The following is a 19,874-nucleotide window of genomic DNA, read 5'->3' as shown; positions in this document are numbered from 1 at the left end:
TAGTACTGATGTTTCCATACCAAATTGACAAAATGATCAAATAATGGATGAGCAATAGGCAATAACAAAAAATCTTGTTATAGTCACAATTGATTGTTACCATAACAATTTGTTACTGAAAATTCAGAAAATTACATCTCTGCATTTAACTGACCATTCAAACAAAATTCAAAACTACTAGTAAACCTCCATCTCTGAGCAATGAGTTGGTGTTTTTCTCTCTGAGTACTCCAGCTTCTTCCACCTCCTTAACTGACTGTTGCTGACCAATTGTAAAAAACACTGAAACAGTTATCTCCCCTGTTACATATGTTGAGTCAGAATATCCCTATAGAAAACATAGGTACTTACGTTACCTTCTACTTAGGAGCCAATGCAAATTCACTGAACTGGAGCAACTTCAACTACAGATCCTGAAAAAGAAATCATGAAAACCAATAAAATCAAGAAAACTTATGATTTGTTTCTCATGAAAGTAAGTCTTACCTGAGTATGTTCAAGAAAGCTCTTTCCTATAAGCGATTTGTTTTTCAGCATTTGATACCGAAATAAAGGTCAAGATTGTTTATATATAAACTCACTCTGTCAAAGGATAGCTGGTATCTCAGAAAAAAAAAGACTTTTTTCCACTGTTGTGTATATTTAACAGTACAGATCTTGTTAATTTATGTCCATTTCCCTTCACATGAAACAACTTTTGTTTCTTCCATATCTGCTGTATACTGATCAAACAATATTGTAAACCTGATTTCCATTTCAAAATAAATTTGGGAAGTTTTATTTTTGCAAAATTTTCAATTAAAATCAAATATTCAATTTATAAAAGAGGCATTTCATTTTCACAAATTACTTTACAATAATTACAAAATCTCAAAAATAAATCATACACAAAGAAAGTTGGTATCCAGTATGTACACCATATAATAATATGATGTTTTCATACTTTAATTCTGCTAGTTCAACTTTCAAAATCATCCTCCATGTGAATTTCTATGTATAGTAACAGTGACCTTGAACTTTAACATTTAGACCCGAAAAGCAACAGAAAGCATTTTTTTTTTTTTTTTTTTTTTTTATCAATGATCTGCATTGCAGAATTAAGTGTTTGATTTAGATTTCAGACAAGTTTCCCATAATTTGTAACATTGAGAAACCTTGACCTTTGACCTAACAGACAAGAAAAGCCATTTTCCAAAAAAAGATTTTTTGAAAGGAAGGTCTGCATGAAGTAAGGGTTCGCTGAATAGACATACAGTGTTATCTATATGAGGAAAAAATGGATATGGAACTCTCACAGTAATAATTACTAAATCAAAATAGCTTATTTAGCACATACAGATACACCCTGATTGTTTAAAGCTATATTTATTTCATTTTATCATCCTTATTAAACTGACATTGTTTGGTTTAGCTGTTCGCAATAAGGACACACTAAGGTTTAACATCATATTCTTTTTTTTTCTCCAGACAAATGAATTCTAGTAGAACACATGGAAACTATCTTTCAGCAGAAATAGACAACATAATGATATTTCTGAGGCCTTTTGTCAGAGTAATGCTTTTAAGGGAACCATGTGCGTCTCGTTGCCGAGTCTCCATCAGCTTAGTGAGACTAAGAATGTTGACATCCCTTGAGTAGAAAACACAATTATACCAATACCCACCGAGGTATTGAAAAACTCTCTAGCATGCAAGGAGCAGGAACTTGGGGGCAGGTGCACATCGTGGAATATCATTACAAAATAATGGAATTTGTTTGTCGTAATACCTTATTCACAACATCATAAGCTTAACTCTAAATCAAAATGAACATTTCTTCAGATAGAAGAGCCAACAACCACATGTGTCCTCTGTGGAGTTAAATTCATTTAATAGGTTTCTGGTCTAAATACACATGTGCACGAAAGTTAGGCAGATAAATCACACCTTGTGTGTCGCTGCAGAACAGTGGTAACATATTAGCTATAATTATACACTGTGCCAGTAATGAGTCCATGGATTTAGCTATAGACAGAATGATATATATCTCTTTTATTGTGTCACCAGTGCACAGATGCCAACATCATAAAGAAAATGTTTTAAAAATTCTGTCAGTTTAAACTAAAGTGTTAATACTTCTATTTCTTCTCAGGAAATAGCCAACACAATAAAGTTTTGAAAAGAAACACCATTGCATTTCAAGAACACTATACATTTCATTAGATTTCATTTATACTTACCTGGTAAAAGTTTAAAACTGACAAAACAGAATATTTTTTACTATCATTAGATTTACTTATAATTATTAGATAAAACTTGATCATATAAATAAAATAAACAAAATTAAATGTGACAGTATACCTATTTTACATACAATCAATTTTGGTTTGAATTTTCTGTCTGTCTTGCTATTTTGTGATTTATTTTATTTCTTATTTTTTAAGGGGGGTTGGGGTGGGGATGGTGGTGGTGGTGGGGGGGGGGGGAGAGGTGCAGCTAAAGATGTAGATATAATATTACATAGATAAAAGATAGCATTTACATGTATATGATAACATGTATATATGACAATATGTGAAATTCAAATGACTTGTGAAATGTAAAATGTTGTTTGATTAGTTCTAAAACAATTTTTTAGGTGTGACACTAACACATTTGTTTTAACACTTAATCATCAATTTAAACACCATTTAAAGAGATGCTAGTTAACTAAATTCCGTACAATAATAGACTTTACTAAAAGTGACCTTAGCCTCTTGTTTCCAGTATACGTAGTACTAAAATACTTTTTAAACTGTTGCTAGTTTCTCCAAAGAAATCATACTTTTCTCTCTCACACAGACGATTTCTATTCAAAAGGAACAACTGATTTTCATATTGGAATCTATTAATTATTTCCCCCATAATTAATCAATATTTCAAGCTGTCTTCAATTATAATATTACAATTATGTGCAATCAAGGGGAGACAACCCCTGAGAAAACTTATTACCACCCTGTCTGATGAACTGGTTACTAATATACAGAGCCCTGAACAGCGCGTTTATGTTGGATTAGAAATGAAGTAATCTATTTTGAATCAGAGTAGTACATAACCACAGGACAACCGTAACTGGAATATGAACTAAACAACTAAGTAACAGTAGTGTCTGGTGAAAATGGACAAAAATGTTGATGAGCAAGAATTCCTCTTCCCTCTTACTACAAATATGGTATGGACAACCAGAGCATTTACAATGTAAATGAATAAATGATTAAATTGCCTGTATCCAGATCTAAAATGCATGCAAGAATAAATTAAAATAAACAAAGTTTTAAAGTACCACACAATATTATATTCAGACAAAAATAAAGAGTTCAATTCACTGTTAAAAAGATGCTCCTGGTACTTTTTCTCTATCAAAACCAGGAGCAGATGATTTAGTATTTTTCTTCAGGTACAAAATCTACTTACCATTACCACCATTGAAGAGTTTGAGCTTCTGTTTTACTTAAAAGATATAAATGTTAAAAATAATAAATTGCATCCTACAAATTCCATGGCACTATATCCAATATTGAACAAGGACATAGTCATTCAGATCCCCCGCCAATGGAGATATCAAAGCTGAAGTAAGTTTGATTGTGGAGAATTATGTGTATGAAAAAAAAACAGGAAAAAGGAAGTTGAGCTAAAGAAAGATGGAGTATAATTCAAGTAAAGCGGGGCTGCAATTGTTGAATCAGGTATACAGCCTTGACATTTATATTAGACTATATACACAAAGATGGGTGGAGTTTTGCAAAGTAACATTTACCATTTACCAAGATATTTTCAGCAATGTTTCCATGGTAACTGAAAAAGTACAAAAAATGAAAACCTAAAAATAGCAAAAGGTACTACTAGACTATAAAAAGAATGTGTCTATGAAGTTTCATGGAAATATCTCTGCTGGTTTTAGAGTTGTGCTCCGGAAACGATTCTTACACAAAAATCTGCCATTTTCAGCAATGTTTCCATGGTTACAGAAAAAAGTACAAAAAGTGAAAACCTTAAAATAGCAAAAGGCACTACAAGACCATAAGACCAATGTGTCTATGAAGTTTCGTGGAAATATCTCTTCTGGTTTTAGAGTTATGCTCCGGAAACGAACCTGGTACAAAAATATGATATTTTCAGCAATGTTTCCATGGTTACGGAAAAAATGCAAAAAATGAAAACCTAAAAATAGCAAAAGGCACTACTATACCATAAGACCAATGTGTGTATGAAGTTTCGTGGAAATATCTCTACTGGTTTTAGAGTTATGCTCCGGAAACCATTCGTACGGACGGATGGAACCCATTTTGTATATCCCCCGCCAACTTCGTTGGGTGGGGGATAATAAAATACTGATTGTGCATGCACCAAAGGCAAAATACATGATTATATTTTATTTTTAGTGTTAATTAGACATATATATACATGATTAAACACCAATTATTGTTCAATTAATGAGTATCCTTTATGCTCTGTCGGTGATGGAGCATCTTTAATTCTCACAATTAGTATAAGTCATCATGTTCTGAATCAATATAGAATTGCTTTTCTTATGACAAATTTGATATATTAGGGCATGTCTATAAATATTTTTTCTTTCTTTTTGTTTCCTCTAGTCTCCCCTCTCCAAGAAAATTTTTCTTTTTAATTTTATTTCATTTTTAAATTATTTATTAATTTATTTTTCAGTTATAACTGGTTTCCAGATACCTGTATAATAAGTATACAATACTCGTAGACATGTGTTAAAGGTCAGTCACGATGCCATCTTTTGTGATTGGGACCAAATGTGGGGGAATGCCATAAACAATGATTGGATTACAATGGTGACCGCCACAAGGCTGTGGGACTGGACACTGTAAATCATTACTGGTCAGCATGTTCAGGACAGCACTTACTGAATGATAATTTGGCCACATGGATACATGGAAAATAGCTTATTCAACTAAACACTCGAGTCATAAGGGCACATTTACATCTTGGACAACAGTCTACCGTAAATGTGACACAACTATTAATGCTTGAACGAGAAAGGCAAGGTAAATGTGACACAACTATTAATGTTTACAGGAGAAAGTCAAGGTAAATATGACACAACTATTAATGCTTACAGGAGAAAGTCAAGGTAAATGTGACACAACTTTTAATGCTTACAGGTGAAAAGTCAAGGTAAATGTGACACAACTATTAATGCTTACAGGAGAAAGTCAAGGTAAATGTGACACAACTATTAATGTTTACAGGAGAAAGTCAAGGTAAATATGACACAACTATTAATGCTTGCAGGAGAAAGTCAAGGTAAATGTGACACAACTATTAATGCTTGCAGGAGAAAGTCAAGGTAAATGTGACACAACTATTAATGCTTACAGGAGAATGTCAAGGTAAATGTGTCACAACTATTAATGTTTACAGGAGAAAGTCAAGGTAAATATGACACAACTATTAATGCTTACAGGAGAATGTCAAGGTTAATGTGTCACAACTATTAATGCTTACAGGAGAAAGTCAAGGTAAATGTGACACAACTTTTAATGCTTACAGGAGAAAGTCAAGGTAAATGTGACACAACTATTAATGTTTACAGGAGAAAGTCAAGGTAAATGTGTCACAACTATTAATGCTTACAGGAGAAAGTCAAGGTAAATGTGTCACAACTATTAATGCTTACAGGAGAAAGTAAAGGTAAATGTGACACAACTATTAATGCTTACAGGAGAAAGTCAAGGTAAATGTGACACAACTATTAATGCTTACAGGAGAAAGTCAAGGTAAATGTGTCACAACTATTAATGCTTACAGGAGAAAGTAAAGGTAAATGTGACACAACTATTAATGCTTACAGGAGAAAGTCAAGGTAAATGTGACACAACTATTAATGCTTACAGGAGAAAGTCAAGGTAAATGTGACACAACTTTTAATGCTTACAGGAGAAAGTCAAGGTAAATGTGACACAACTTTTAATGCTTACAGGAGAAAGTCAAGGTAAATGTGACACAACTATTAATGCTTACAGGAGAAAGTCAAGGTAAATGTGACACAACTATTAATGCTTACAGGAGAAAGTCAAGGTAAATGTGACACAACTATTAATGCTTACAGGAGAAAGTCAAGGTAAAACTTTCCAATTGGTTAGTGTCTGGCTAATCTATTCTCATTGGTTGGTTGACCTAAATTCATCCTAAGCTGATTTGGTGGTCAGTCTATGGTCAACACATTCCCTTTGGTTGTTAAGTCAATAGAGGATGTTTTTGGTCAAATTTGGTTACAATCCATGGCAAACTCTATGACTAGAAGCGATTTCGCATTGGCTGGTTAGTTATAGGTCAATGTTTTCCCATTGGCTGGTTAGTTATAGGTCAATGTTTTCCCATTGGCTGGTTAGTCAAGGTTCAATGGTATTGCCATTGGCTGGTTATTCAAGGGTCAATGTATTCGCATTGGTTGGTTAGTCAAAGGTCAATGTATTCCCAATGGGTAGTTTAAGTCAAGGCTCAATGGATTCCCATTGGTTGGTTAGCCAAAGGTCAATGTATTCCCATTGGCTGGTTATTCAAGGGTCAATGTATTCCCATTGGTTGGTTATTCAAGTGTCAGTTTATTCCCATTGGCTGGTTATTCAATGGTCAAAGTTTTCCCATTGGCTGCTTATTCAATGGTCAAGGTATTCCCACTGGCTGGTTATTCAAGGGTCAATGTATTCCCATTGACTTGTAATTCAATGGTCAAGGTATTCCCATTGGCTGGTTAGCCAAGGGTCAATGTATTCCCATTGGCTGGTTATTCAAGGGTCAATGTATTCCCATTGGCTGGTTATTCAATGGTCAATGTATCCCCATTGGCTAGTTATTCAAGGGTCAATTTATTCCCATTGGCTGGTTATTCAAGGGTCAATGTATTCCCATTGACTGGTAATTCAATGGTCAAGGTATTCCCATTGGCTGGTTAGCCAAGGGTCAATGTATCCCCATTGGCTAGTTATTCAAGGGTCAATTTATTCCCATTGGCTGGTTATTCAAGGGTCAATGTATTCCCATTGACTGGTAATTCAATGGTCAAGGTATTCCCATTGGCTGGTTATTCAGCTTTCAGCTTCTTGGTTCACATTATTACCTAAGGTTCTACAGATGCCATTCCAAAGTAAATTGACAGGTGGGCTCTTACACACAAAATTTCATTGTTACGACTTTGAGTCTACTTAAACCCGGGGTTCCAGACAAAAATAAATAAAGAGTCTGACAGAGAGAAACCCACTTATTGTGTTTGAGACAATAACTGTGTTGGTCAACAGTTTTACCTGATTAAACCTGCCACAGGACGGAGGCTGGTCTAGGCGGGCCTCAGGTGTACTGATCAGCATCCAGTCAATTAGGTTTGTTATAGCTGTTTCAGGTGTCAATAAATATTCTTTAAAACAAAGGGCTGAGGAAATATCCAATAGCTTCCCAAACATCATAGCATGAGAAACATAAGTTACAATACATAAACTTATCCTAAAGATCTCATAATCAATGCATTATTATTATCAATCATTGTTCTATTGTTATTATCACAGTTTGTGAAGAAAAATCAATAGGACCTTGAAAATCATAGATATCAGTTATTTTCTGTTCTGTTTTCAGTATCTGTTTTATGTATTAAATGTCTTTGAACAAAACATTTACAAAGAAAGTTTTTTCGGACAATTAAGTTAACAAGAGGCACAGTGGTATTGCTCACCTGGTTTACAGGTTCATTTTTTTCTTTTCTAAGGGGAAATAGAGGTAAATATTTAAATTCCTATCAGGCCCCGCCCCTCCTGCCTCCGGGATGAGGGGAGAGGGTGATGAGTGTGGGGGTCAGAGCCAAAATTTATGCTTATTCTGTTCCACTTCCCCCAAGGATGTTTCTGGCCAAATTTGGTTACAATCCATGCAGAACTCTATGACTAGTAGCAATTTTACAATCCATGTAGAACTCTATGACTAGGTGAGCTAAAAAAAAGATCTGTTTGAGAACAGCAAAGCTCCTGACCGCTTTACTAACAACAACTAAACTAGATAAATTCTGGCCCATTGGGCCCTCTTAAAGATATTACATTTCATCCTTGAAAATGTTAGTCCACATTCATCACAAAAGTATCCTTTTACAATTCTATATAAAGACAAACAATTTCAGTAATAACAGATAACAATATCTCACAACTTGCACCACAGTTAAGAAACAAGAACTACCTCTTACTATAAGATACATACTCCATAGAGACCACCATTGAATCAAAGGAAACAGTCCATCTTCTGATGATTGAGGGTTGTATAAACAAAAGTGAATCAGGTCAAGGTCAATGATAAATTGTAACAACACTCTCTTGCTCATTTTAGGTGAAGAAATTCACAAACGACACCAACCCCAAGATCAAAAAACAGTCTTAAACAAAATTGAGTTTAGTGATAACTAATCAAAGATGACATCACAAAAGTCACATCCTTTTAGAATATCAAGGTCTTAAGTCTTGTTCTTGGAGCCAGCACAACTGCATGTGTTTGTTAGAAAATACGCTCCATGCATGTATAGACCCTTTTCAATAAAGAAGGAAAAATGGTTTGCACGACATTCTCTCCCATAAAACTCACGACATGCACATGTTCATACAAAAAAGCTTTTAAGCAAGTAAATAGGAGGATATTTAATTGTGGGATAATGAAGACAGGATACTTTATTTACTGTTCCCCGTATTCCCAGGTGGTGAGATTTTAACGACAAACCTTCTACATACTCAAACTAAATGCACTCAGCTGATTTTCCAAGTCGATCCATGAAGCCACAGAAATTTATTTTCCATGGCGGCCTGACAGGTTTAACTAATTTTAAAAGCAATTTGAGCAGAGACCAGCTGGAAAGTCCCACGAGCACCTTGTTAGATAATGGAAAAAGGAACGAAAAAAATAAGCAAATTTAATTTCTCTGTAGAATTGAAAGCACAGAAACTCATCTTTCCAACCAACCCTGATATACTGTTTCTTCTAAAGCCAAGAGGGAGCCCATCAATCTGAATTTTCTGATAACGCCACCATATCGTAATCCTTTTCATTATCGAGTCCCGTGTGGGTAGTTTGGGAAAGAAGCATGAAATTCCGATTCATTTTCCTTGATTTACTGAACACCAATTTTGAATACAAGTACACAAAATTTGTTTGTCATTTATATTGCTAAGGCTTGTATTCCCTTGGTCCTCCTCATCAAATTCTAGGAAAAGTTCATGGGAAAAATAACTTACTTTAATGTTGGTGTAGGAAACCATGTTTGCTGACGTTTATTTGGGAACATATTGTAATTTCTTTGATGATAGATATTTGTATTCAATATACTCCAAACAGTTGGCTCATAAAATGTTTTCATTTCTGATTTCATCCATTTTCAAACCGTTTTATCTTTCAGAGCAATAATTGCAATACAAAGCATTTGGTACTAGCTTATATTCCTTCCTATAGTGATATTTTGTACACTTTATAGATCAACTATATGAACATTATATACACATGTATATCAACTATGTTCATAAACTATTTGTAGATTATATATATAAACTATTTGTCCATTATGTAAATCAATTATTTGTACACTATACTAACTATTTGTAAAAATATGTTGTACAATATCATCTATTTGTTCACTATATACATCAACCATTTGTACACTATGTGCATCAACTATTTGAATATTTTTTACATCAACTATTTGTACATGATGTACATCAACTATTTGTATATTTTTTACATCAACTACCTGTACATTTTGTACATCAACTTTTTGTACACTATATGCATCAGCTATTTGTATATTTTTACATCAACTGTTTGTACATGATGTACATCAGTTATTTGTACAGGATATACATCAACTATTTGTACACTATATGTGTCAACTATATGTATATTTTTCACATCAACTTTTTGTACACTTCATGAACAATTGTTTGTACATGATGTACATCAACTATTTGTACACAATGTACATCAACTATTTGTTCATTACAGTGTCTTTACTTTTATCTCTTTATAAATCATCAGAATATTTGTACATGTCACCAGTTCATATACAATTGTGTGGAAACAGAATACTGTGCTATTTGTAAATTGAAAAGTTTTCACACATTTTCACGTTCAAGATGGTATACAAGCTGCTTTATCTGTAGCCATTATCATTTCTTAAAACAAACAAAACAAAAAATGATAATTTTCTCCTTTCCTTTCTTGTCCTTAGTAAATCTGATCATAATTCTAATCAACATTACACTCTGTCATTACAATAACACACATTTAAAACATCTCAATTCAAATCTGAATTCCGGTCACTATAGAATACCCTTATTGTGATTCCTTAGATTTCCAATCAGCTGCTTTTATTCCAGTGGCAAATTAATTGAAGCTTCAATGGATCTGTGTTTTAATACACAAAAAATTCTTCTATAAATCATCACCAGCATGTTTTCAAACCCCCATAAAATCCAATATAGTGAACATGGGCAGGTTTTAAAAAGTACACCTTCTACAAAATTATTTCATCTGTGTGTGAATGAATTCGGTTAAGGGAGGCTTTTTTGTTGAAATCAATTCAATTAAATGTGGAAAAGATAAGGGTATATAGTGAAGGCAACGGACGCTAGGAAATAAACAGATAGAAAGACAAAAGAAGGACAAATAAGGAGATCACAGTAGTCACCACAAATCTTCCAACATGTGGACAGACATGGATAGGTGTGAAATGGACAGGATATTTAAAATAGATAGCTGGTCTTTGAGTTAAAGAGTGGCTATTTAAGGAAACACAGAGACCAACTTTCTGAATCTTACAATAACATCACAATTAGAGGACAACATAAAGGGACATTACTCTCAGGCAAATAAAAAGTAAATCAAAATATTTCTGAAGATAATTTTCCAATATTTGTACATCAAAATAGCAATTTTATCAATTGCACTAGAATTATTTATATCTGGGCTAGTGTGGGCTTGTCCGATATTCAACCACTTACATATTTTACTTTTTTGGTTAAGATTCCGCTATGTACATGCCATATAGTATAAATAAACTACAGTGAGTGCCTCTTTAAACAATTAACTGGGATTGAGGTCATAGTTCCAACATTAACTGTTTGTCCTCAACCTCAAAGTTTTGAGAGTTTGAATCCAATGATCTGACTGTAGGTTGGTAGTTTTCTGGGTACACGTAAGCTTTCCTCTGTCTCCTGAACCTGGCACATTAACCTTTTATCAGTAAACCATTAACAAACCAAAATCAAACTATCACTTATTCTAGCTGATCATTCTACCATTTGATCTATGGGAATAAGTCAAATAAGATCTACCTCTGTGTTTTAGAATGGATTCTACCATATAAACTATGAAGTTTCCAAGGACAGATTTTCAGAAATCATTGATGATAAATGTAGCTTGATCCACAAAAGAAGGTAATCGGTCATCAGAGACTGCATAAAAGCTTTTCAATATAAGGTTGCAGGTTGCAAACCATTGCATTCATACTCTAGAAGTTTGCTCTACCAGTTAAGATATCCCCTCACCAATAAAAGTCTGGACAAAGGCTTAACTAATTGAGCTACTTGTTGACCAATGGTTAAGTCTGGACAAAGGCTCAACAAATTGAGCTACCTTCTGACCAATGGTCAACGCATCTGTGATCTGCATCTTTCTGTTTTAATGATGGTTCTAGGTGGCTTTATATTCATATCAAGGCAACAAAATACTGGATCTTTGTATTTGTTCAAGTAGGAGTAAAAGTACATACATGTATCCCACAAAATTAGTACTTTGCAATAAAAAATGTACAAGTTAAACAGAAAAATAATTTTCAGGACCTTTTTATATTCCCCATAATTCTGTCAATGTACAAAAATCATATTGATTATAACCTTCATGGTGCTATCTTTTTTTTCAAGATTTATGCCAAACCAAACAGCCATTTGCAGTCATGCTGTATTGCAACTTTGATGTAACTATTATAATTTTATTTCAATAGGAATGAATATTCAATATACCTACAGTACCTGTTTACTACATGTATATTGCACAGGAAGCAAGGAATACATCAGTTCTATACCCACAATATCAGCACCATCTGTCATACGTTATTATATATTGTTCAATACATAGTATGATAGGAGAAGCAGCTGAGTAACGATCGTAAAACAGTCTAATCTGTACCGATCTCAGCTGTGCCAGTACTTCCTGTCTCATTAACAAATTCAACAAAATATTACAAACACCTGAGGAAGATAAAAAAAAAAAACCAATTTGGACTATAATTCATTCATTTAAACAACAAGAGGCCCATGGGCCTTAACGGTCATCTGACTCATGGCACAAAACAACAAAGTCACAGTATAAAGTATTGGTTAACGATTAATATAGACAATACAAGGAACTCCTTAGTTGAATATGTAAGTTTCTGAAAAAGATAAATGTCATTTGTTGAACAAACTTGGTAGCCCTTCATCCAAATATGGTCGAAACCTATTCAAGGATTAATATAAGGAGGAGTCAAATTTTAAAGCAAAATTTCAGCAAAGCTCCCATTTTGCACCTCGGTCATACTATCCCCATGGGTCTTAGGTCAGTCCTTTATAAAATATGATTGTCCTTACCTAAAGTTCCCCCTTCTGAATCAATTAAAACTACCATAGATCAATTTTCATTGAGATTGGGGACTGAAACCTTAAAACAGGTAGTGGGCCAGCGGCCATCTTGAAATACCAAAATCTTTACAAAAATGTTTGCATGTTGTTTGGCATCAATTAAAACCCCTACAGACCAATTTTCATTGAGATCGGAGACTGAAACCTTAAAACAGGAAGTGGGCCAGCGGCCATCTTAGAATACCAAAATCTTTACAAAAATGTTTGCATGTTGTTCGGCATCAATTAAAACCCCTATAGACCAATTTTCATTGAGATTGAAACCTTAAAACAGGAAGTCAGCCAGCGGCCATCTTCGAATACCAAAATCTTTACGAAAATGTTTGCATGTTGTTCGGCATCAACTAAAACCCCTATAGACCAATTTTCATTGAGATCGGAGACTGAAACCTTAAAACAGGAAGTGGGCCAGCGGCCATCTTGGAATATCAAAATCTTAACGAAAATGTTTGCATGTTGTTCGGCATCAATTAAAACCCCTATAGACCAATTTTCATTGAGATCGGAGACTGAAATATCAAAATCTTAACGAAAATGTTTGCATGTTGTTCGGCATCAATTAAAACCCCTATAGACCAATTTTCATTGAGATCGGAGACTGAAACCTTAAAACAGGAAGTGGGCCAGCGGGCATCTTGGAATACCAAAATCTTTACGAAAATGTTTGCATGTTGTTCGGCATCAATTAAAACCCCTATAGACCAATTTTCATTGAGATTGAAACCTTAAAACAGGAAGTGGGCCAGCTAAATTTAGAAAATTTGCCCTTTCGGGGCCCCACCCCTCAGTTCCTAGAGTTCGGACCAGACTCATTTATATATAATATAATTGTGTTTCCCCAATGATGTTTCACACCAAATATGGATGAAATCCATCCAAGGATGAAGGAGAAGTAGGATTTTAAAGCTAAAATTAAGAAAATTTGCCCATTTGGGGCCCCAACTCTCAGCCCCTAGGGGTTGGACCACGCTGATTTACATGAAATATTATTATCCTTCCCCAATGATGTTTCACACCAAATATGGATGAAATCCATCCAAGGATGAACGAGGAGTAGGATTTTAAAGCTAAAATTAAGAAAATTTGCCTTTTTGGGGCCCCACCCCTCAGCCCCTAGGGGTCGGACCAGGCTCATTTATATATAAAAAGTGATTGTCCTTCCCCAATGATGTTTCACTCCAAATATGGATGAAATCCATCCAAGGATGAAGGAAAGGTAGGATTTTTAAGCAGCCCCTTTGGGGCCCTGCCCCTCAGCCCCTAGGGGTCGGCCCATGCTCATTTATATAAAATATGACTGTCCTTCCCTAATGATGTTTCACATCAAATATGGATGAAATTAATCCAAGAATGAAGGAGGAGAAGGATTTTAAAGCTTAAAATAAGAAAATTCGCCCTTTTGGGGCCCCACCCCTCAGCCCCTAGGGGTCGGAACAAGCTCATTTATACAAAATATGATTGTCCTTCCCTAATAATGTTTCACACCAAATATGGATGACATCCGCTTAGCGGTTAAGGAGGAGTAGCGTTTTAAAGGAAAAAGTTTACGCACGACGGACGGCGCATGGCGGACGGCGGACGACGACGGACAAATCACGATGACTATAGGTCATCCTGACCCTTTGGGTCAGATGACCTAAAAACTGTTCATATCCTCCTTAAAAAAATAGTTGTGAGGCCTAGAATCTAATTCCTTGCATGCATTTTTCAGTGCTAAATATAATACAGTCAATTACAGTCTTAGTATAAAACATATCACTGTAAATGACTTTTTTTTGCAATGGTTTTATTTTAGTGCTTTTTGCACATAATTTATAGTTTTCCATATTTGTACATTCACAGTATGCATGCTGATTACATGTATAACATATATATATATATATTGCAGTATGCAAAATCAAGTAAATTCTTCAATATACATTTATGTAGTAAGAATGATGTAACACCCCAAATTAAAGATCATTGAACTGTCTGCCTTTTCTAGACTCTAGGTCGAGACAAATGGACATTCTTGTCTTCTGTGAGACTTGATATACTTTGATAATCGATAATAAAGTTGTCGGACCTCACTGACTCCCATGGAAGTCCTATATTGGTGACATCATTGCATGGCTGAAGTGATTTCTACATGTAGTACGTGTAAGTCATGTAAAGTACATTTTAAACCAAGGAGACATTTGTGACTTCCTGGTTTCCCATGAAATGTTCAAACTTTCCACATTACTTGCAAAACTGAGAAATGAATCGGCCTAGCTGTTCACTCAATAGCAGAATGGTCACCAATCTAGTTAATGTTATACATGTACAAGTTCACTCAATAGTAGAATGGTCAACAATCTAGTTAATGTTATAATGTATATGTTCACTCAATAGCAGAATGATCACCAATCTAGTTAATGTTATAATGTATAAGTTCACTCAATAGCAGAATGATCACCAATCTTGTTAAGGTTATACATACATAAGCTCACTCCATAGAAGAATGGTCACCAATCTAGTTAATGTTATAATGTATAAGTTCACTCAATAGCAGAATGATCACCAATCTAGTTAATGTTATAATGTACAAGTTCACTCAATAGTAGAATGGTCAACAATCTAGTTAATGTTAAAATGTATAAGTTCACTCAATAGCAGAATGATCAACAATCTAGTTAATGTTAAAATGTATAAGTTCACTCAATAGCAGAATGATCACCAATCTAGTTAATGTTATAATGTATAAGTTCACTCAATAGCAGAATGATCACCAATCTTGTTAAGGTTATACATACATAAGCTCACTCCATAGAAGAATGGTCACCAATCTAGTTAATGTTGTACATGTATGAAGTTAGAACAGGTCTTAAAATCACCAGTACACGTTATGGTGACAGGTTGCAGTTATGCAAATAAGTTTGAAGAATAATTAGTCCAGAAGTATGCAATAATGGCCGACACTTACAAAATACTAAATGTGCTCTGAATGATTGCCCACGATCCATGAGAAATTGTACTTAAAACAGGTCAAATGTGAAGAGAAAACAACTGTATCAATGGCCAATGGGCAGCTTGTGAAGAGAAACAACTGTATCAGTGGCCAATGGGCAGCTCATGAAGAGAAAACATTTGTAACAGTGGCCATTGGACAGCTTGTGAAGAGAAAACAACTGTATCAGTGGCCATTTGGTAGCTTGTGAAGAGAAACAACTGTAACAGTGGCCATTGAACAGCTTGTGAAGAGAAAACAACTGTATCAGTGGCCAGTGGACAGCTTGTGAAGAGAAAACAACTGCATCAGTGGTCATTGGGCAGCTTGTGAAGAGAAAACAACTGCATCAGTGGCCATTGGGCAGCTTGTGAAGAGAAACAATTGTATCATTGGCCAGTGAGCAGCTTGTGAAGAGAAAACAACTGCAATAGTTGCCATTGGGCAGCTTTTGAAGAGAAAGCTACTGTGTCAGTGGCCATTGGGTAGCTTGTGAAGAGAAAACAACTGTATCAGTGGCCATTGGGTAGCTTGTGAAGAGAAAACAACTGTATCAGTGGCCATTGAACAGCTTGTGAAGAAAAAATAACTGTATCAGTGGCCATTAAACAGCTTGTGAAGAGAAAACAACTATATCAGTGGTAATTGGGCAGCTTGTAAAGAGAAAACAACTACATCAGTGGCCATTGGGCAGCTTGTGAAGAGAAACAACTGTATCAGTTGCCAGTGGGCAGCTTGTGAAGAGAAAACAACTGCATCAGTGGCTATAGGGCATCCTCCATCCTCGATACTCCAGGGGTTCCGATCACTTATGATCTCTACACTCCTGGACTATCTCATTGTAAAATTGAAGGCAGTTCAGTGAAAAACATTTGACCAATCACAGGCCAGCAAAGATTTCCTTTGAAGGCTACAGAGAGAGCGACGCCTAACATCAAAGCCACACAGTCAACCACAGTGTACCGTTATACGGCTCTTTTGTTTAACATCAAAGGACTAAATTACCTGTTCTGTTCTGTTGCGCTCAGTTTTACTATGAGATAGTCCAGGGATGGAGAGATTGTAGGTGATTGGAACCCCTGGCGTAACGAGGATGCTATAGGGCAGCTTGTGAAGAGAAAACAATTGTATCAGTGGCCATTAGGCAGTTTGTGAAGAGAAAACAACTGTATTAGTGGCCATTGGGTAGCTTATGAAGAGAAAACAATTGTATCAGTGGCCATTGGGCAGTTTGTGAAGAGAAAACAACTGTATTAGTGGCCATTGGGTAGCTTGTGAAGAGAAAACAACTGCAGTGTTGCTTCCAGAATTTGAGTGATGTGGGGCAGGTGGCCCCTTATATACAATAAGTAAATTCAAACACAAGTTAAAACTGACGACAAACACATCCACAATGTTTTAAAGCCTTTATCTAAACTTCAAATTATGACTATTATAAAGTTGTATATTAAAGAGAGTGTCTCATTTGTTACCTATGTCATAGAACACATTTTCTACATCATTGATTTACAATTTTGCCTTTCCGTTGCAATACCCAGCACACTCTAAATCTGTCCTTCTTTAAACAAATTCTCCATTGCTTCTTTCCCTTCCAAATTTTTATAGCACTTGAAAAGCCATAGTCCTCAACCTTCCCACCTTCGATTTTGATAGTCATGAGAATGTTTAATTGTTCAGACAGGAGTGCACGTGCTATACATGTCAAATATACAAGCGCAACATTGATTGGACAACGGTGATACACATTACCCAATGAAATTTGGCCTACTGAAGACCGTTGGCATACAGGTAAACATTACCGAGCGGCAGATTTATTTTTTGAAAACACAGAGAAGGTGGCCTGTACAAATAAACGGGGCATTTCAATTACAAATGCAGCACTTAGTCCGCACACAATACGATTTTATGAGGCATTATTTTAAAAGTAGCGGAAATACCGCAAATCCGCAACCTAGAAGCAACACTGAACTATAACAGTGGCCATTGGGAGGCTTGTGAAGAGAAAATCAAAGCGTGACGTAATATTATGCTTTTCATGGCTACTAAATTTTGAAATTTCACTAGTTTGTAAGAATAACAACTTTAGCAAAATTAAAATTTAACTTAAATTTACTTTAATTAAATTCAGTTAGATACTTATATGCTTAAAAATAAGCTTACACAAATTTAAATATTCTAAAAAGTTGCGAAAATTCAATTTCATTTGAAACTGACAATCAAATTTGCAGGGTACCGCACATGACTTTGCAAATTGTATAGTGGATGCTATGACGTTTGTTCCAGCATTGAATGGAAACAAGTTCATGCTTGAGCACAAGACGTAGCTAGAGTCATGTAATGTCTGGCGATCAGTCTATCGTAATGTTTCCCGTTAGAAGAGTTATATAGCATGACATCAAAAGTTTACTGAATAAGCGACCGAATTTATGGAAATAAATGTACGTATATGGTAGGTAATTAATGTGACATCTTTTTACAAGAAGATATCCTTTGAGGTTGGACTTAAAGACGAAAGTAATGCTAAAATAGAGTCAGTAAAGAAAGTGCGTCACAGGATTAAGTATATACGTATACACTGGTTGATCCTTACACATCCTCATCGACCTATATGGTGAGGACCTTTAAAAAAAAAAAGCAAAATCTGTAAAACAGTAAATATAAAATATTAAATAACTCTTATTCAAAATATAACAATATAAAAACATTTGAAACTTTTCTCAAATTTCAAAATTAAACTTTTCAAAAACAAAATATTTTTCAAGATTAAGAATGAAATAGTAATAAATTGTAAACAGATATTTATTCTGTATTGAGTCCTCCCTGATCTTCCTCATGTAGGCCCCACTTCACCTATTGGTCACATGTGTTACATGTTCAGATACGGTGTCATTGCATATTGAAGTGGCCACCATATGCTGTGTAGAGCAGTTGTTACCGTCAGATCAATAGAATATTACATCCATAGACAAACCTTTTACCTATATTCGTATTGTATACTGGAATGCGACAACTACTCCAGCTGGCGACAGTAAAACGAGCCAACAGATGGCTCTCCAATCTTAATATCGTTATACCTGTATATTTCATATTTTCATTCCCCTATCATGATTGAATAAACAATTTAAACATCCACCATATACAGAACCATCACTTTCTATGTTTCCAAAATCTCACAACTTCAAGAATGAGTCAAATTCCAAACTGATAAAATTCAAACTTAATGTGAATTCACAAAATTATGAAGATAAAAATGTCCATTGCTATACTGTATATTAGGGAACACAAGTCATGGTATTACAACATCTTTCAAACAACATCCCTCATTTCATAAACAGTGCAAGCACAGATTGTAGTTTCAGTTATATGTGAAAGCAGGGGAAAAATGTACCACCAGACGCAACTTCAAAGCCTGACCTCAGAGCACTAGACTGATGCCCTGCTGATTGAGCTATGCCTACCCATGTTAAATTCAACTTGATAGAGAACCTTTACACTCTTCCCTCCATTAAAGTCTCCACCACAGAGACAATAAAAATTGCTGGATCTGTTATCCCATTGTCAATTATATATAACTTCCTTGTAGCGAATTTGGTCACAGGTACCAAATGTTACACTGCAGAGCTATTAAATTTGAACCTGGGACCTCCAAGAACAAGTTAGAATGCTTAGCAATTGAGCCCAATGCAGAACAGAGGCAAATGCAAGCCAATGTTGATCTCATGTAAACACATAACAAGAGGCTCATGGGCCTTAACGGTCATCTGACTCATGGTACAAAACAACAAAGTCACAGTATAAAGTATTGGTTAACGATTAATATAAACAATACAAGGAACTCCTTAGTTGAATATGCAAGTTTCTGAAATAGGTAAATGTCATTTGTTGAACAAACTTGGTAGCCCTTCATCCATATATGGTTGTAACCCATTCAAAGATTAATATAAGGAGGAGTCAGATTTTAAAGCCAAATTTCAGCAAAGCTCCAAATTATGGACCTCTGCCGTACTATCCACATGGGTCTTAGGTCAGTCCTTTATAAAATATGATTGTCCTCACCTAAAGTTCCCCCTTCTGAATCAATTAAAACCCCTATAGACCAATTATCATTGAGATCGGAAACTAAAACCTTAAAACAGGAAGTGGGCCAGCGGCCATCTTTGAATACCAAAAACTATAGAAAATGTTTGCATGTTGTTCAGCATCAATTAAAACCCCTA

The 19,874-nt window shown here is 35.1% G+C and overlaps 1 protein-coding gene across 2 annotated transcripts in view; it reads right to left on the bottom strand.

The window, feature by feature from the left end:
- LOC138315611 (protein CBFA2T1-like) overlaps window positions 1-19,874 on the bottom strand; it is a 129,617-nt gene that overhangs the window by 92,035 nt on the left and 17,708 nt on the right. Inside the window, exon 3 of one of the 2 annotated variants that reach the window (XM_069256756.1) lies at window positions 352-413. The gene's annotated coding sequence lies outside the window, so the exon portion shown is untranslated. The remainder of the gene's footprint in view (window positions 1-351; window positions 414-19,874) is intronic. The other variant, XM_069256757.1, reaches the window with a different exon arrangement.

Source organism: Argopecten irradians, chromosome 2 (genome assembly GCF_041381155.1).
Source record: "Argopecten irradians isolate NY chromosome 2, Ai_NY, whole genome shotgun sequence".
Taxonomy (NCBI): Eukaryota; Metazoa; Mollusca; class Bivalvia; order Pectinida; family Pectinidae; genus Argopecten; species Argopecten irradians.
Note: the sequence above shows the minus strand (reverse complement) of the source record. Positions and strands in the feature narration are given on the sequence as shown.